The following is a 17805-nucleotide window of genomic DNA, read 5'->3' as shown; positions in this document are numbered from 1 at the left end:
AGGGTAATAGCAAATGACATAATGAAAAAAGGGCCAATCTACCATGAAGACCACACAATCCTAAGTGTACATGCACAAAAGAACAGCAGCAAAATTTGTGAAGCAACAACTGATAGAACTGAAAGGATCAATACACAAATCCACAATTACACCTTGAGATTCTGATACATCTCTCTCAGTAATTGACAGAACAAGGACAAAGAAAATCACCTTGCATGGATGAACTCCATACCACCATCAAATCATGGGACAGAATCAAGAATTTTAGGACAACATTAAAAAACAGCAGATTACACATTATTTTCAAAAATATGTCAGGATACATAAATCACAGTAATATCTTTTTGGATGCATCGCCGGTAGCCAACTCCCACATTGAGGTTTGTTTAGAACAGGCTGGTTGACATGAAATCTCATAGGCATTTTTCCAATTATATCTGAGTCAAAATCCTGAGGATGATTCGTAGCTCCCATCACTATGACCTGGCACCTGTGATCAGTACCCAATCCATCCCAAAGACTCATCAACTGAGCTTTCATCATGGCTGTAGCTTCATGGTCAGAACTTGAACGTTTTCATAGAAAGGAGTCAATTTCATCTATAAAGATGATGGAAGACTGTGGCTTCATGGCAGGGAGAAAACAGCAGCAGGTAGTTTCTGAGATTCTCCATACCACTTACCGGTCAGTGTTGAAGGCTGAAGGTTAAGAAAACAACCTGCTTTTTTGGCTGTAGCCTTGGTAATCAATGTTCTACCACAGCATGGAGGCACATAGAGAAAAAAACACCTTTTGGAGGCTGCAGAAGCTTGGAATTTTCAAACAAATGTTTCTTTTTTTTTTTTTTTGGTGGTACACGGGCCTCTCACTGTTGTGGCCTCTCCCGTTGCGGAGCACAGGCTCCAGATGCGCAGGCTCAGCGGCCATGGCTCACGGGCCCAGCCGCTCCGCGGCATGTGGGATCTTCCCCGACTGGGGCACGAACCTGTGTCCCCTGCATCGGCAGGCGGACTCTCAACCACTGCGCCACCAGGGAAGCCCCAAATGTTTCTTTTTGATAGGTAAGATGACTGTATCTTTCAGATCCATAATGACATAATTTAAACCTCCTATATCACTCCAAGTAACATACGTGTTCAGACGGTCTAGTTGACGAGCAGCAATACCCATTTCATATTCTGAAATCTTCACATTTTTCACGCCAATTGGCTTAATTTTTCTGTTTCAGAGCTTTTGCTTTCTGATTGGATGAATGGCATCCATCATCCATTTGATTGTAAAGTATGTTATTGCATCAAATATCATCAAACAGAAAATTAAACCAACATCATTCCGACTCAGGGGACGAGAAAAGGCTTCAGCATGTTCCATCTTGATTGTTAACAGTCGCATGAAGAACAGGAAATTGTTAACACCACCATTCTCTGCGAAAGGGTGCCTAGGCTGGAAGAACCACCTCCATTTTTGCACTATGTCGTACCAGTGCCTGTGCAACAATCAGATCTGGTTCATTCTGGCCACCTTCACCTAGGACCTTGGTTCTGAGGTCACCCAAGACAACCCCATGCCCCTGCAGCAAGCCAGCTACCTAAACTTTCCCTGGAAATGGCCTAACTCACAGGGGCAGCACTAACAGAGAACTAAGGGCCTAGGCCAGGTGGACGGCAAGGTGAGGACTGGGACGCCCTTGGAGGTTAATCCAATGGATACCAAGGGCTGCGGGAAGCTGGGGGGTGGCACTAAGGTGGGGTGTGAGAGGAAAGGGAGGTGACCTTTCCAGCTTGGCTTCCCAGATCCGATCTGGTCCGCAAAGGACCTCAGCTGGACCCTTCACCCCTCCCACAAAGCCCTGTGGGAACCCGCGACTCACTCCCTCACAGATACCTCACTTTAAAAAAAAAAAAAAATTATTTATTTATTTTTGGCTGCGTTGGGTTTTCATTGCAGTGCACGGACTTCTCATTGCTGTGGCTTCTCTTGTTGCAGAGCACAGGCTCTAGGTGCGCGGGCTTCAGTAGTTGTGGCGGGCGGGCTCAGTAGTTGTGGCTCACGGGCTCTAGATCACAGGCTAAGTAGTTGTGGTGCACGGGCTTAGCTGCTCCACGGCATGTGGGATCTTCCCAGACCAGGGCTTGAACACGTGTCCCTTGCATTGGCAGGTGGATTCTTAACCACTGGGCCACCAGGGAAGCCCAATACCTCACTCTTCAAAGGCCAACATACAGAGACAAAAGGCAAAAGCAGTAATAGGATAGAAGCATGGGCCAGACCTATCTGCCGGTCTTACATGGTCTACTGGGGAGGCGTCTGTGGCTCACACTGGGGACTTAAACACTGGTGGCAGACATCTCGGGAAGTATTCATCTGCATGAGCTCTCCAGGAGGCTGACATGTCAGCACCAAGACCCAGCACCATCCAACAGCCTGTAGGTTCCTGTGCTGGGACTGCTCAGGCTAAACAAGAAACTGGGTGGGGACACAGCCCCAACCATAGCCGACAGGTTGCCTAAAGAAATCCTGAGCCCACAGCCATCTCTACACACGCATCTACACCTGGCCCTGCCCACCAGAGGGCCAAGACCCAGCTCCACCCACCAGTGGGCAGGCACAAGCCTCGAGACCAGCCTCACCCACCATGGGGCACACGTGAGAAGCAAAAAAACTGAAGTCCTGCAGTCTACAGACAGAATCTGCAAACACAGGCCAGACACAACCCTGGGACCAGCTGGCCCCTGACCCTTGGCTTACAAGAGCGGAGTGTACTGCTGGGACACAAAGGATGTCGCCTAAAGTGGGAGACACTTTCTCATCCCTCCAAGGATGAGAAGCTCAGCTAACCTACCACATACCTAAAAATACAAGTAGCAATTTAGACAGAATGAGGCAACAGAGGATTATGGTTCAGATAAAGGAAGAAGATAAAACCCCAGAAGAACTTAGTTACATGAAGATATGCAATCTACCAAAGGAAGAGCTCAGAGTAATGACCATAAAGGTGATCAAAGACGTCAGAAGGAGAATGGATGCACAGAGCAAGAAATGAAAAGTTTTTAACAAAGACTTAGAAAGTATAACAATCCAACAGAACTGAAGAATACAACAACTGAAATGTAAAGAAAAAAACTAGAAGGAATCAACAGTAGACTAAATGAGGCAGAAGAATGGTCAGTGAGCTGGAAGACAGAGTAGTGGAAACCACCCCCGAACAGAAAAAAGAAAAAAGAATGAAAAGAAAGGAGGACAGTTTATGAGACCTCTGGGACCACAGCAAGTGTGCCAATATTCACATTATAGGGGATCCAGAAGGAGAAGAGAGAGAGAGGGCCTGAGAAAATATCTGAAGAAACAATAACTGAAAAATTCCCTAACGAGGGAAAAGAGTCACCTCAGTATAGGAAGTGCAGAGTTCTATATCCATAGAAAAACTTCACAGTAAACACAAACCAAAAACCTGTCATAGACACACATTCAGAAAGCACCTGAGGGCTTCCCTGGTGGCACAGTGGTTAAGAGTCTGCCTGCCAAGGTAGGGGACAGGGGTTCGAGCCCTGGTCCAGGAAGATCCCACGTGTCATGGAGCAACGAAGCCCATGTGCCACAACTACTGAAGTGTACGTGCCTAGAGCCCACGCTCCACAGCAAGAGAAGCCACCACAATGAGAAGCCCGCACACCACAGCAAAGAGTAGCCCCCACTCGCCACAACTAGAGAAAGCCCGCATGCAGCAACAAAGACCCAACGCAGCCAAAAATAATTAAAAAAAAAAAAAAGAAAGAAAGCACCTGAAAAGATGCTCAACATCATGGGCTCTTCCACTTTGTACAGCTCCATGGAGCACCTCTTTATTTACTAGGTGTGATGCTGCCCAATTCATGAAGCATTCAATAAAGCCAATTAGGTCTTTCCATTTCCTTGGTTGAACTGTTGTACACTAATTGAAGTCAAGAGTCTGAAAGGCACTGCTATACGATTTGCATTATAGACATTTGAATATTCTGCAACAGAGTGTGGAGAGAATAACTCAAGTACAAATTACGAGTATATAATCTCCGACTTGTATGTTGTTCGATCCCATATTGGAAAGATTGTTATAGATGCTTTCAACCCTGAGATACTAACAGTGCATTGCTAGCTTCTGCTATAAAGTACAGAGACAGAATAAAACTGTTGGAAAAAGGAATAACATACATCCAGTGTTGTAACGAAGTTGATTATTTTATTAGTTGAAACAGGAGACTAATGATACATTCTAAATAAAACAGCAGCAAAATGTAACGGCGAGAGTTAAGTGTGAATCATATATATACACACACTATTCTGAATATTTTCATTAAATGTTCCTCTCCAGAATATTTCTCTCTTCAATTTCCAACAATAAGACTAATTTTCCTTTAAACATAGATATATAAAACTACTATTGCCACTCAATGGAGAAAGTGACCAAGTCTACCCCTGCATTATTGCTACTGGATAAACAGTCCCCAGTAACCTGTCACTCTCCTCTCAGGTAAAAAAAAAAAAAGCCCAGGGACTTCCCTGGCGATCCAGTGGTTAAGTCTCCTGGTTCCAGTGCTTCCATTGGAGGGGGCACAGGTTCCATTCCTGGCTGGGGAACTAAGATCCCCCATGCTGTATGGCAAGGCCAAAAAATTTAAAAAATAAAAACAAAACCAAATAAAACCCAATCACTTGATATTCTTCCTGCGTTGTTCATGGTCAGCTGGTAAAGCATTCTGCACTACAGCACACAGTGGTCTATCTATGAAAGGGCACCCTGAATATAATAATCATGATGAGTCAAGTCACAGTCTTACACTATTCTCTGGCCCTCCCTCATGCTAATTCACACACTACTGAATTTAATAATTCAGGGGCCTTGTTTTTCCAGGGAACATGGATGCAAATGAACCACAACTAATGAAGTTGGCCCCTTCATCTTACTGATTCCTTCCCAGAGACTGTCATCAAGGCCTGTAATGAAGGCATAAGATCACCATGTTTCCAATGCTAAGCTCTTACTGCTCGCTGCAGGCCAATAAATCGAGAGACTAGTTGCTGGGACAAGGAATGACAACTTTATTCAGAAAACCAGCAGACCGAGAAGATAGTCAACAACTGTCCCAAAGAATCATCTCCCCTGAGTTAGAATTCAGGCTTCTTTTTTTTTTTTTTTTTTTGCCGTACGCGGGCCTCTCACTGCTGTGGCCTCTCCCGTTGCGGAGCACAGGCTCCGGACGCACAGGCTCAGCGGCCATGGCTCACGGGCCCAGCGGCTCTGCGGCATGTGGGATCTTCCCGGACCGGGGCACGAACCCGTGTCCCCTGCATCGGCAGGCGGACTCTCAACCACTGCGCCACCAGGGAAGCCCCAGGTTTCTTTGATACTAAAAGGGGAGAGAGTAAAGTCCTGCTTCAGGTCAGACTCCCATGAAATAAAATTTATACTTTATGGCAAGACAAGAAAAATTTACATAAATTCTTCTCTGCCTTTTGGCTTCCTCTCTCCCCGCACTGTGCATTGTGTATTTGCCTGATACATCAACCAAACCTGACACATCAGCAGGAATAAATACTCAACCATAAAGACACATTCTCCTAGCATCAACAAGGCAACTCCTTAAAGGATAACATTCCTTTTTGATCTTGTAAAGGTTCACATGACCTACCACAATGATGCTTAGACCTGGATTATGTGAACTGTCAAAAATATGTCACTTGGGGCTTCCCTGGTGGCGCAGTGGTTGAGAGTCCGCCTGCCGATGCAGGGGACACGGGTTCGTGCCCCGGTCCGGGAGGATCCCACATGCCACGGAGCGGCTGGGCCCCTGAGCCATGGCCGCTGAGCCTGCGCGTCCGGAGCCTGTGCTCTGCAACGGGAGAGGCCACAACAGTGAGAGGCCCGCGTACAGCAAAAAAAAAAAAAAATATATATATATATATATGTCATTTGATGTATAACTGTCTGTCTCACAAAAATTATATAACTGTGCTTTGATTTCTAACAGGCAGAACAGTTCTCAGAGCTTTCTGAGATGCTCTTCCCAGGATACAATCCTCTATTTTGGCTCAAATAAAATTTTCCATTTTTTTCTCAGATGCACTGGTTTACTTTCTGGTGACACTCTGGAAGGGGTATGTTAATTTCTTCCTTCCTGAAGCCATTCACAGGCGGGTCTGGTCAGGATGCTTCCTGGGAGCTAAGCAAAGGTATTTTACATTAACACTCATTACAAGGGTGGCAGTGTATCCAGAGATGGCCCATTATATATAATTTAAGTGTATAGGCAACATCCCTTTAGTGACTGACTTCTACCAAAAGCAATAGAATACAAAGGTTAAAGTAAAAGAAACAAGTCCAATATGGAATCATATTTCTTCTTCTCTATTACTTCATCCTTTTTTTTTTGGCCGCATTCTGCAGCATTTGAGATCTTAGTTCCCCGAGCAGGGATCAAACCCACACCTGCTGCATTGGAAACACGGAATCTTAACCACTGGCCCACTAGGGAAGTCCCTGTTCTCCCCTATTACTTCAAACTTCAGATTGAAAAGCACAAATAGTAATGTATTCTTTTTGAGAAAAATCAAATAATTGAATATTTTATACACTGAAGACAATGGGCCATTTCCATACATGTCCTTCTTCCTCAAATATACACATCATGTCATAAGTTTTAACAGCGGGTGACTTGTCATGGTTCTGCTGTATGTAACATCTCAAAGAGGTAAAGATTTATTCCTAGTATGCATTCTCTAGTGTACGGGCTGTTGTAAGAATTGCTCAAAATATTCACCAGATGCCTTAAATTTTTAAGAATTCTCCCAAATATGTGTTCTTGGGTGAACCATACGGACACACTATTTCAAAGAGCTTCCATGTGTATATATTTTGACCTGTATGAATGCTCTCAACACCAAAGGTGTGCATACTTGATGTAAAAATTTACAACATCCATTACATTTGAAAGTTCGCTCTTCAACATAAATTCTCACTGTTCTACATTTTTGATCTTCAAAAATGAGACTTAGCAAACCATATTACTTTGAGTGGTTTCTCTCCAGTACGTATTCTCCAATGAACTCAAAGATGTGATTTTCGACTAAAGGCCTTGCCTCATTCATTACATTTGTAAGGTTCCTCTCCAGTATGAACTCTCTGATGTCTTAAAAGGTTTCCCGTTACACTAAAGGCCTTGCCACACTCATTACATTTGAAAGGTCTCTCTCCGGTATGTATTCGGCAATGAACTCGAAGATATGGTTTTTGACTAAAGGCCTTACCACATTCATTACATTCATAAGGTTTCTCTCCAGTATGAACTCTCTGAAGACTTGCAAGGGTTCCATACTGACTAAAAACCTTGCCACAGTCATCACACTGATACGGTTCCTCTCCAGCATGAACCCTCCGACGAGCAGCAAGGTGTGAGTTTTGGCTGAAGAGTTTGCCACATACATCACATTTATGTACACTTTTTCCTATATGAATGATCTGATGTCTCCTGAGGTATGAGCTGTCATTAAAGGTTTTGCCACACTCATTACATTTGTAAGGCTGCTCCACAGTATGAATCCTCTGATGGGTCGCAAGCTTTGCCTTATGACTAAAGACTCTGCCACATACATCACATTTACGTAATTTCTCTCTTGTGTGGATGATCCGATGTCTAATGAGGTGAGATCCCTGAAGAAAGGTTTTGCCACACATTACATTTGTGAGGTCTTTCCCTGAGTGCTTTCTGATCTTGTGTCTGTATTGAAAGATGGATAAAATCATTCTCATATGTATTAGGGACGTTGGTTTTGACATGAGGAGGAATTCTTTGAAGTGGTGAAAATGAGGAACTACTGTTGTTAGATCTTTCAACTTCATTACATTCATAAGATATCGCATCAGTTTTAAATATCTGCAGTTTCTTTTGAACATTTAATCCAAGCCTATTTCCAATGGGTTTGATTCCTACATCCCTTTTACCATGTCAATCTCTTTCATCAGTGAGATTTCCATCATGGGTTACAGGCATTCCTTTGTCATTTCTTTCATTACCTCTGCACCGACACTCAAAGTCATACATATCTTCCTGGATTTCTCTGATGTGCAAATGTTTGATTTCATCGTTTTCAGGTCTTCCCAACATCAGTGTTTGGAACACTTCTCCTGGATCAGTGTTCACTTTTGGTTGTAATTGCTTGATCACATGTATAGGAAAAATATCTACAAGACATAAACATCTATAGGTATCCTGTCACTACAATTCACAAATAAATATTTCATGTTGAATACATGATATTACACCACAAGTAATACTTATACCAAGCACAGTTAGGAAACTTCCCAAACATGATCTTAAAAGTTTGATAAACTCAAAGCATGTAATGCTTAACTAAAGAAAGAGTGATAAAATATAATTCAAATTACTTTTAGGGTAGTCTAGTTTCAAACTCCTAAGACAAAAACACTCACATTTGACAAACATATGTCGGCTCTCAGAGAAAGGGTATTTTTCCACCATAACCCCAAAGACCATACTCATTAACAGTAAGCATGCTGCTGGCTCATAATTGAGGAGAAAAATTTTTATACTGCTGATATATTCTGCCTACTTCCTATACATAAATCAATGCTAAATAACTGACAGTATATTGTAATGGTAAATAATACAAAATTAGCTCTGCCGGTGAATAATCTAAGTAACTGTCTCTTTAGAATTGTAAAACAGATACAGCATAGAGGAAGTGAAGAATCCAACAAAACAGCTGTTAAGAAAACAATGCATTTTTCTCAATCATGCTATAAAACTATGTACCCATAAGGAAAAGCGTTTTATAACATTAACAAGTAGTACATGTTAGTCGTATTGCATAATACATGCTGAACAACCATCATCTGTAAATCACACGTATAAATTAATATGTAAAATATTCTTCAGTTCTCTATCAGGCAATGAGTAGAGAATTCCCTATCTATCCAGTACCATTAAAAAGGTAGTTCCAAAATATATAGGATGAACAGTAACACTTTGTATACCCAGTAACTGAGGTCAGACACGTTGCTGAGAACAAAGTGCAAACGAAAAGCAGACAGGATATAATGAAGACAAAGGTGTATCATGGAAAACATGACAGAATACTAACGTATCTTTTTCTAAAAAAGTAACTTTTCACTATTTATGAAAAAACATGCAATAGTCTAAGCCAGCTAACAGCAAAAATTTGTTTTAAAAGGCTTGAGGTAAATTAACATGATTTTTAAAATCAGGGCAGTAGAGGCACAGGTTTATGTACATTAACCCAACTGACATTAACAACTGACATTAACCAACAGAAAGGGGTGACAGAACCATAACTTGAATCTGGACCTATAGACTGAGAACGCTCATTCTTAAGCATGACCACCCACAGGCAGGACAGATTACCAAATAATACAACTAACACCAGAAGTTTAGAAGGAAAACGTCAAGGGAGATGCAAGAAGAAGTCAGCTGTGTAACTACTAAGTTTATTCGGCCGTCCCTCTGGGAAATGGTTTCTGAGTCATCACTGCGGCAGGTAGCGCCTTGGGTCATGTCCTGAGAAGGTTGTTCAACAGATTATGAGGGATCATTTCTACGGTGTGAGTGATGTGGAATGTGGATGGATGGGTGAAGGAGTGCTGTCGATTTGGGGACCACAAGGAGAACAACTTAAATATTGGAGCAAATGACAGTGTTTCCAGGACATCAAGATACCATGTGAGGAAAAGTCAGAACTGAGAAAGGATTTGAGTGGCGGGCAGCGTATATGTATACATGGGAGCACAGCTGGTGACTGCGTACCTGTGTGAATATAACTGTACGAGGGCAACTAAGATACTGACCTTAAAAAAAAAGAATTGGTTTAGCAATTGATATGCTACTGTCGATTTTTAACTATGAGAATTATACTATGAGTATAGGACAGAAAGAAGAGAGATTTAAAAAGGGAGAGAGTGAGATGCTGTAGGGAGAAAGCAGGATTATATCTATTATATGATTTGCTGTGTAATGTATCCAACTGTATATTCCATAATTTCCACTGTCATACTTACATTCCAGAAAAACACATAATATTCCAGGAGATTGCACAAGAATGTTCTTAGCAAAAATCAGAAGAAAAAAAAAACAGGAAAAGGCCATCTAAAGGAGAAGAATGAGTTTCTTCTGTACACACATGTGCAGATACAAAGAAACCGAATAAACAGTCCAGTAGAGTAGGAGGCCATGATTGTAAAAGTGAGTCTCCCTAAATATGTGTTCCCCTGCTGAGTTTGATTAATCTCTCTATCCAAAATTTTATTCCATTTCTTGTCTTCCCACACCTGTTCCCCTCAAGACTGAGCAGTATCAAAGAAAACGGGGGACTGAAACAAACGGAACCCAGCAGGGCCCTCCTAGATACCTCCTAGATACCAAAAGCCTTTCCAAGTGCCGTGATTCCTCTTGGTAGAAAAAGGCTTCGGTCTCCTGGATCTTCCCTGAGTTTCAAAGAGCAGATTCAAGCAGATACTCATTAGGGGAAGGAGGGAATGCAGAAAGAAAGGAAAAGCAAGCTCAATATAATCTTTCCCATGACTCATAGCTTAAACTGATACCTTGATCTATGAGCCCAAACTGTGGCTTCAACCAGCGGCCCCAAGAGGACTGAAAAAATTGATGACAGTCAGAGGACCAAGTGAGAAGTAAAATTCTTAAGCCGTCACATCGGTTCTAAGTAAATAATAAAATGTCACAACTATTGCTTTTGCTTTCTCCCAGAAGGAAGTTAAGGGATCAGAAGACTGTGATTAGGAATTTGTTTTGCAGAAACCTACAGAATAATCAGGAAGATGCCACAACGTGGTGCCCAAAGTCTGCAGCTGAGATCTTACAGGGAAGCTGGGATCACAGACACTCCCCTCCCTTCTCTCCTTTTCTCTCCAAAAATCTTACACCCTGGCCAACCCGCAAAATGTATTTGAGGCAAGTTTAGGTCTACCATCTTCCGGGTTGGTGCCTCTTTGATTAATAAACCTTTCTCTGCTCCAAACTCTAAAGTTTCAGTTTGTTTGGCCTCACTGAGCACACAAACTTGGGTTCAACCTCATTATGTCTGAATACGTTCTCTGCTCAGAAAAGGTATAGGACTATGCTGAAAGCCATGCTTCACTGGAGTAGCTCCTCAGAGCTCTCATCATACTTAATGGTGAAAGAATGAAAGCTTTTCCTCTAAGATCAGAAACAAGACGAGGATACCTGCTCTCAATATTTCTAAAAAAACATAATACCTGAAGTCCTAGAAAGAACACAGAGGCAGAAAAAGAGATAATAGGGATCCCAATAATGAGAGGAAGCAAAATTATCTGACATTATATAACATGTAGAAAACCCTGAAGGGCATCCCTGGTGGTACAGTGGTTGAGAGTCCGCTTGCCAATGCAGAGGACACGGGTTCATGCCCTGGTCCAGGAAGATCCCACATGCTGCAGAGCGGCTGGGCCCGTGAGCCATGGCCGCTGAGCCTGCGCGTCCGGAGCCTGTGCTCCGCAATGGGAGAGGCCACAACAGTGAGAGGCCCACATACCGAAAAAAAAGAAAAGAAAAGAAAACCCTGAAGATTCTGTAAAAAAAGAAACTGCTAGAAATAATGAAAGACTGCAATAAACTTACAAGACACCAAGTCAACATGGAAAAATCAATTCAGTTTCTAAACCTTAAAAATGAACAATCAAAACAGAAATTGAGAAAACAATTCCATTTACAATAACATCAAATAATAAAATAAAATACTTAAACATAATGTTATACAAGACAGGAAAGACTTGTACACTGCAAATTAAAAAGACTGCTGAAGGACTTCCCTGGTGGTCCAGTGGCTAAGGATCTGCACTTCCAATGCAGGGGGCCTGGGGTTGATCTCTAGTCAGGGAACTAGACCCCACATGCTGCAACTAAGAGTTCACATGCCGCAGCTAAAGATTCCTGCAACTAAAAGATCCTGTATGCTGCAACTAAAGATCCCTAGTGGTGCAACTAAGACCTGGCACAGCCGAATAATTAAATAAATATTAAAAAAAAAAAAGACCACTGAAAAAGCTTATAAAAGACACAAATAAATGCAAAGGTATCTCAAATCCCTAGACTGAAAGTCAATACTACACAAACTGGTCAACACGTCAAATTATCCCCTAGTGAAATCCCAATAGCTTTTCCCCAAAGAAACAGAAAAATCCATCCGATGTTTCATATGGAATCTCCAGAAACCCTGAATAACAAAAATAAGCTTGAAAAAAAACAAAGTTGAAGGTCTCACACTTATTTCAGAACTTCTTCCAAAGCTAAACTTACCAAGACAATGTGGTACTGGCATCAAGACAGAGAGAGGGATCCTTGAAACAGAACAGAGACATCAGAAAAAAAAACTTGTGTATATGCTAAACTGATGCTCCACAAGGGTGTCAGGACCATTCAATGGGAGAAGGGCAGTCTACTGAACAAAAGGTGTTGAGAAAACTGGAAACCCACTAACAAAAGTATTTAGTTGCACCACTGTCTTACACGACAGAAAAAAATTAACTCAAGATGGTTCAAAAAGCTAAACCTAACTCCCAAGTGTATGAAAGTACTAGAAGTAATCATACAAGGAATGTTTCTTGACATTGGATTCACCAAGGACTTATCAGATAACACTAAAAAACACAGCCCACGAAAGAAAAACAGATAAATTGGACTATATCAAAATTATAAAATACTGTGAATTAAAGCATGCTCTAAGTGAAAAGACTCTATGGTATAAGAGAAAATATTTGCAAATTATATATTTGATAACAGATTAACATCTAGAATACATAAAGAACTCTAAAAGGGACTGATCAATTCTACCATGGCGGGGCACGGGGGCCTTCCCCAATCAACCAACCCACACACTGCAAACATAAAAACAAAAACACGAAGATTAACACAAAATGTATGAACTTAATAATAAATACAAATAAGAATCATGTATAATGCATATGAATATACAAAATGAAAGTACCACTGTCTTAAAAAAAACAAATGATGCTTCATCACTGAAAGTATCATTCCACTTCATAAGCTCCCTCATTAAGATTCTTCAATATTAGCTGTTGAGGTAAATGAACAATGGCACACAGGCAACGAAAAATGTGGCATCAACAACAGATCAGTTCATATTTAGCATCCTGGGATAAATTTCTACACCATTTACAGAGGCTAAAATGTATGATCGTTGGTATATGTGAACAACATTGTCATAGTGCCCTTGAGACAGGCTTTTGTGACAGTCCCCAAAGCCAGAAAAACACCTGGAAAGACTCATCAGACAGGCTCTCGTGATACTTTCTACCTCGTGTCCCAAAACGTGCTGACCACTCCAATAAGTAGCTTCAAGTGGTGACTCTGAACGGAGGAGGAAAATATTACAACATGAGGGAAAGTGTCTCCATTAAATGTTTTCTGGCAACCAGTAAACACACTCCATAGAGAATCCACCACAAGTTCCCTATTACACATGCGTACATTATCAGAGCAAAGAAACCAGATAAAATTTCAGACCTTAGGACTATACTGCAAAGGAATTTAAGAGATAAAATCATACAAACTAAGCAGAATGTAAAATCAGGAAGAGTCGACATTCCCAGACTAAGCAGAGCAGTACAGGAGCAAAAAACAATGCAACATGTGAGGGTCAGACATTCAAGGATCTTGAGACGGGACCATGTGCTCAACCCACAGATGCCAAGCTAAGAGCCTGACAGATTCACCACTGGTCTCCTGGTAGTATTTAGGATCAAAAAGAGGATCTCTCCATCCACGGTGCTTACAGTTTTCCTAAGTACAAGCACAGAAGATCCAATCCACCTAGCTGTTCCACACACCCCTGAACAGAAGAAACGGCTGAGGGATCTAAACCAGCAGAGAGGACCTGAGACAGCTACAGCAGGTGCCGAGGGGCCACGTGGAATACAGAGCAGCCAGTGTTTCCACATCTTCTGATTACTTCTTCCAAGTACAGCAACTCTGATCAAACCGGGATGGGCTCAGGGGTGGGACTCCAGAGGCATCAGCTCTGATCTACAGGGACTAAGAACTGAGCATCCAGGGGAATCAAGACCAGAAGGAGACATGAAGGGGCAAGAGACCCCTTTAAAACAGCCCACCTCATGCTCCTCAAAGTCAAGCAAAACCCAGTTCACAAAAGCCAGATGAGGAGTGTTGTGGATCATGATAAAGGCCTTGCTTTTGTCTCTTGTGGAGCTGCAGCACCACTGCAGGGTAAAAGAAAGCATTATCCATGATGAAGGACAGGGTGATAACTCCAGGAGATGAAAAACACCCTCTGAGACTTTTCAATAAATGAACTTCTGTTTTCCCAAAAAAAAACTCTCCACCGTGAGAAAAGTTTCCCAAACTCTATTAATGTTGTGGCTTCCTCTCTGCCCTTATGAGAGCCCATCTGTGTTCACGCTTCTCACACATTCCCACCCATTTGGTTTTTGGGTCTTTTCACATCACACATCACAGTCCAGGGCTCTTTCCCTTGCTCCAAAAGGGAGATAATATTCAGATCAAAAACAGAACTGCCTGATTATCGGAACAAAAAACGTGAAGTGCTACAGTTTTCCGAAAATCACAGCTCTTTCTTCAACTAAGGAGTGAGGACATTACAGGTGGGTCAGGAAAAATATTTCACAAATTCATCCACTGCCTCCTTCTAAATGCATCAGGAACAGTATATAATGTGCAAATATTGAGCTCTCTTCCTAGAGACACTAAGTCAAAAGCCAAAAGGTAGAAAATGGGAAATTGGGTATTCGTTTAAAGTTTGCCATTGAGCTTTATACATGATTAAGCTCTGGAACAACTCCTGATGTAACATGAAATGGACAGATTATCCAAAGAAAGGGTCAGTTTAAACGCATGATGGTACTTCATGTCTGAGTCCACAGGCTTTTCAGATCAAAGGAAACAGAGCCTCCCAAGAGGCACAGAGGGGAAGATGCAAAGGCAAAGCCCAGCTGTGGAGGGAAGTTATCCTCACCCAGCGAGATCAGGTTCCTGTAGGTCTCCACCATCACGTCCCTGTACAAGGCCCTCTGAGCAGGGTCCAAGCATTCCCACTCTTCCTGAGTGAATTCGATGGCCACATCCTCAAAAGTCAACCGTTCCTGAAATGAAAATATATTTTCACCAAGGGGCCATGAGGAGAGTTCACATCTTCATACACAAGGAAAAGAGAAGAAGGGGTAAGGATTGACTTGGTTGAAGTGTATGTTCCACCAGGTCCATGTGGAAGTATTGGGAGACATCATGTGCCTCTAATTTTAACTTCTTATGCTTTTTCATAAGAGATTATGATATCTTCCAATTACTAAGCGTTTTTCATCTTTGTGGAAAATCCATGAAACATCTATAAATAAAACTCAAAAATGGGTTGTCTATCCAGATGTGTTTGATATTATGTTCTACACAGTAACTGAAAGTCAGTATCTTGATGAGTTGCAGTCTGAGTGGCGTCTTGAGAGAGACAAAGCCCACAATGGCTCTAGAGAAAAGTCAAAATCTTCAATTATGATGATTATAACAACAACGATTAAAAGTTTGGAAATACTTTTCTTTTTTAATTAATTTATTTTATTTATTTGTCTGCGTCGGGTCTTAGTTGGGGCAAGTGGGATCTTTGTTGTGGCATGCAGGATCTTTCATTGCAGCGTGTGGGCTCTTCAGGGCAGCGCACGGGATTCTCTCTAGTTGTGGCGCAGGGGCTCAGTTGTCCTGTGGCATGGGGGATCTTAGTTCCCTGACCTGGGATCGAACCCGCATCTCCTGCATTGGAAGGCGGGTTCTTAAGCACTGGACCACCAGGAAAGTCCCTGGAACACTTCTTATTACTCTAAATTACTGTAATATTAATCTAAACATTACTCTATAAAGTGCTTTATGGGTATGAACATATCATCAACGTAACAGCTCATTAGAGAAAGATCTGTTCCCATCTTACAGAAGAAAAAACTGTGTCAGAGACCCTTTGAGAAACTTGACTCAGGTCAAGAAGTTAACAAATGACACAGCAAGCACCTAACCTCAGAGGGTTGGGCTCTGAGACTGAAACTTAAAAAGCAAACAGATAAGTAACAGAGAGCATTAAAAGGACACACAGAGGGATACCTGAGAAAACCTAAAAAAAGTCCAAGGTGAATGCAGAAAAGCATGAAAGGCCATTATAAATGTGGGCACGCACACACATATATTAAAAATTTTAGTAATCTTACTACAATTTAAACCATTAACATGATAGCATAGAAAAAATTCAAGGCCACTGAGTATACTGAAAATATAATTTCGACTACAAAAGATGTAATACATAGTTTTAAAATCATGTTGTTTATCTAAACCAGGGATGCTGTGCACATCCATGAACTTATGCACACACATGTCCACACTAAATTACTGAAATGATAGTTGTTTCCTGACATATTTTCAATTTTTTAATCACCCTTTTATTCATGGGTATTTCAGCATCTTTCAGACAATGAAAATGTATCAACTGTACTGAATTTAGTTTGTCAACATGATTCCATAATAGGCTACTAAAAGAAAAATGGTATGATCATAAAAAAAATACTTTAACTCCAATCTCAATAACTATATTCAAAAATATAAATACAACTTCAGCCATTAAAATTTACATACTTGGGCATTAACAACAGGCCAAGAGTTTCCTTGTTTTTTCTAATAATAAAACATTGATTTGGGACTTCCCTGGTGGGACAATGGTTGAGAATCTGCCTGCCAAAGGGAGGGGACACAGGTTCGAGCCCTGGTCCGGGAAGATCCCACATGCCACAGAGCAACTAAGTCTGTGAGCCACAACTATTGAGCCTGCGCTCTAGAGCCTGCGAGCCACAGCTCCTGAGCCTGCATGCCACAACTACTGAAGCCCATGCACCTAGAGCCCGTGCTCCGCAACAAGAGAAGCCACTGCAATGAGAAGCCCATGCACCACAACGAAGAGTAGCCCCTGCTCGCCGCAACTAGAGAAAGCCCACACGCAGCAACAAAGACCCAACGCAGCCATAAATTAATTAATTAATTATTTTTTTAAAAATCGATTCAAAATTAGAATAGTAGTATTCTACATTATTTTCACAGATTAAGAAAAAGTTTATCACAACAGTGAAGTTATAAACTTCTTGGAGAATTAAAAATCATGAAAAAAAGAATGTGGAAAAAAATTATTATTAAAAAACACATTTCAAACAAACGTCATGATGAAAAGGAAATACTTGATGCATTCCCTCTGAAGTTACAGTGCAGTGAAGCGGGCTGGCCAGGGTTCCTGCCTTTCACCACTGTACAGGTTTCCTGAGCAGGGACCACTAGAGGAAGTAACAGGAGGAAAACCGAGAGCGAGAGCCACAGAGAGAGCATATCAGAGATTTAAAACTGTGAACATTCACACATCTAAAGACACGGAAAGGTGAAAAGTGAAAGGATGGAAAAGATATTCCATCCTAAAGAGAGCAGGGGTGACTCCATAATACCAGAAAAAAATAAAAACACAAAAAACATTATATAATGATAAAACAGTCAATTTACCAAAAAGATAAAACAAAAACAATATACAAATATAACATTAGATCTCCAAGAAAACGGAAGCAAACATTAACAGAAATGAAGAGAGAAACAGCACAAGAATAGTATGAGACTTCAGTGGCTCATGTTTACTTATGGATGGAACCAAAGAGAACATCAACAAGGAAACAGAGGACTTGAACAACACTGTAGGCCA

The 17805-nt window shown here is 41.5% G+C and overlaps 2 pseudogenes; both read right to left on the bottom strand.

Annotated features, from left to right (window-relative positions):
* Window positions 1–303: 303 nt before the first annotated feature.
* Window positions 304–1377, bottom strand: LOC137215475 (outer mitochondrial transmembrane helix translocase pseudogene; annotated as a pseudogene).
* Window positions 1378–5948: 4571 nt separating this feature from the next.
* LOC137214854 (zinc finger protein 83-like) lies at window positions 5949–11426 on the bottom strand (annotated as a pseudogene).
* Between the last annotated feature and the right edge of the window lie 6379 nt (window positions 11427–17805).

The sequence above is a fragment of the Pseudorca crassidens genome, chromosome 20, assembly GCF_039906515.1.
Source record: "Pseudorca crassidens isolate mPseCra1 chromosome 20, mPseCra1.hap1, whole genome shotgun sequence".
Lineage (NCBI taxonomy): Eukaryota > Metazoa > Chordata > Mammalia > Artiodactyla > Delphinidae > Pseudorca > Pseudorca crassidens.
The sequence above is the reverse complement of the archived record's forward strand: the minus strand, read 5'-3'. Positions and strand labels throughout refer to the sequence as shown.